The 2354-nt window shown below is 54.4% G+C and overlaps 1 pseudogene; it reads left to right on the top strand.

The window, feature by feature from the left end:
* The first annotated feature begins 46 nt into the window (after window positions 1-46).
* On the top strand, window positions 47-1675 carry LOC117800738 (annotated as a pseudogene).
* The last annotated feature ends 679 nt before the right edge of the window (window positions 1676-2354 follow it).

Genomic DNA, 2354 nt, shown 5'->3' with positions numbered 1-2354 from the left:
CCGATGCCAGCAGCGACTTCTACCTGCACTGCCCCGGTGAGAATGGATGTTTGCCCTGTTGGTGGACGCTGTATTCCAGAGGCGCAGGACACCACCAGACAACGGCCGTGCATGTGCACCTCCAGCTTCCCGAGCACAAATCTCAGGATCCCGTTCACTGCCCCGTCCAGNGAAGACGGAGAAATAGGAGGCTTCCGGGTCCCGGGTGAAGCCTGTGCAGGCCCTCATCTCGGCCCTGAACATCCACATTCCAAATAAATGCCGTGGCCCCCTTCCTTGGTGGCCATGGCCACCCAGTGCTGCCAACTCCTGCCCATCCAGCCCCCGGGGAGCAGGGTGATACCAGCTGACCTCAAGTGAATGGCCGACAACTGGCAGCCAGAAAATGAAAAGGAAGCTTCTGGTGCAGACAGCCCCAAGAAGGATTCAAAGCCACCTTATTCCTATGCAGAATTCATAGGACAGAAAACTACGATGGCTCCTGAGAAACAACTTACCCTAAATGGTATTTACACTCACATCACTAAAAATTATCCATACTACAAGACAGCGGACAAGAGCTGGACGAATCCAATTCGCCACAATCTCTCTCTGAATCCTTATTTCATCATACTACCACGTTCTCAGGAAGAACCAGGCAAAAGGGCTCATTCCGAGGACAGATCCTGCCTCTGAAAGCAAATTCATAGAGCAGGCTTTTAGGAAAAGACGGTCCATGGGCATGCCTTGCTTTAGAAACTCTCCGGGACCCCTCTTCTCCAGAAGTGGCCCAGCCTCTCCCAATCACTCTGGAGTGCTGTCTGCACTTNGTCTGCACTCGCCAGTGGTGCCCAGACCCCCAAGAGCCTGTCAAGGGAAGTTTTACCAGCCCCCCTGGAGCCTGAGCCCAGTGCCTCACAGCCCAAACTGGCCATCATCCAGGAGGCATGGTTTGCCCAGGGTGCACCAGGCTCCCCTCTTTCTCGTCAGCGCATTTTAATGGCTGGGCAGTGGCAGCTGCCACCAGCGATCGATCAATCCCATCACCTACATGGTCACTGCTCCCGTGACCACCTCGACCTCCCAGCAGCCTGTAGTGCAGATGGCGCACGGCGCCCACCAGATCCCTGCAGTGTCTGTCACCAGCACGGCAGGCCTGGCCCCGGGAAGCAAGTACACTGTCGCCGTCCAGGCTCTGGTCACTCAGGCGGCTGTGCTGGCCCCTCCTACGGCAGAGCCGCAAGACAATGGAGATCACAAAGAAGTAAAAGTGAACGTGGAATCTATTCCTGCCATTACCCATGCCACAGCGGGCGCTGCCAGCCGGGTCATTCAGGAGCCACAGACCACCCCTGTCCACAAGGTCACCACAGCACAGCAGGCACCTGTAGGTCAGCACCAGCAACCAACAAAAATGGTCCCCCGAAACGGGACTCGCCTGATGCCAATCCCTGCCGCTGGCCGGAACCAGGTGAACAATGTGGCGAGTCCTCTGGACACGACGGCAACACGTGCATTGGTGTCGACCTCCCTGCCCACAAAGTGCCAGAATGGCGACAAGACGGAACAGCAGGAGCTGAAGCAGGTCCAGAAGGAAGACAGCGGCGACAACATCATCATCACCCTGCGTGCGGCAGCCGGCAAGGAGAAAGGTGTCCAAAACCAGCGACTGCGACAGCTTTTCTTATTTCAATAGTCAACTCCATGGTGCCAAAAGGAGACACCACCTCCCACTGACACTCGGAGCACGTGGTCTCGGTGGGTAGAGGGTCCTGCCGTTGGACTTCACCTCAGCACTGAAAACACACAACTGAGGTGGCCTCAAAACTCCTAAAAGACAGAAGTCACACCTGAACATAACCTCAGACAACAAAACCTCATTCGGCAGTGTCTCCCCATCCCCAGCTCAGCTTCTCACTCCACAGCAAGATGCTGGGACAGCCAGGGACAGTCCCCACCACCCTCCCAGGACTCTTGGGCCTGGCATGGGTAGCTGAGACAGTAGCTCGTGGTTCGCACATGCAATTAGAATATTTTGAGGTGTACTATCTTTACAAAATAACGGGGTCTTTGACATTTCAGAGTGCTCCATTTCTACCCTGGAGATTTTGGAATCACACAGGACCTTCCCTATTGATTTCATTTGGGGAAAAGAAACAATGCAGTTCTGTTTTTGTTGTTTGTTCTCAGCCATGGAATGATTTCCTTTTGTCTGCCCTGTTAACGTTCAGATGGAGCTACGTGATGACATCTGCAGGTTTTCTGTGTTAGATGCATCTAGAATGGACAGACAGACTGGAGAGATGGACCCCCATGCTGAAAGAACTGCTGGACTCGGGAAGCTGCTCTTAACTGGGTCTCTTTCCTGCCACTTT

The sequence above is a fragment of the Ailuropoda melanoleuca genome, unplaced genomic scaffold (genome assembly GCF_002007445.2).
Source record: "Ailuropoda melanoleuca isolate Jingjing unplaced genomic scaffold, ASM200744v2 unplaced-scaffold76306, whole genome shotgun sequence".
NCBI classification, from domain to species: domain Eukaryota; kingdom Metazoa; phylum Chordata; class Mammalia; order Carnivora; family Ursidae; genus Ailuropoda; species Ailuropoda melanoleuca.
The sequence above is the reverse complement of the archived record's forward strand: the minus strand, read 5'-3'. Positions and strand labels throughout refer to the sequence as shown.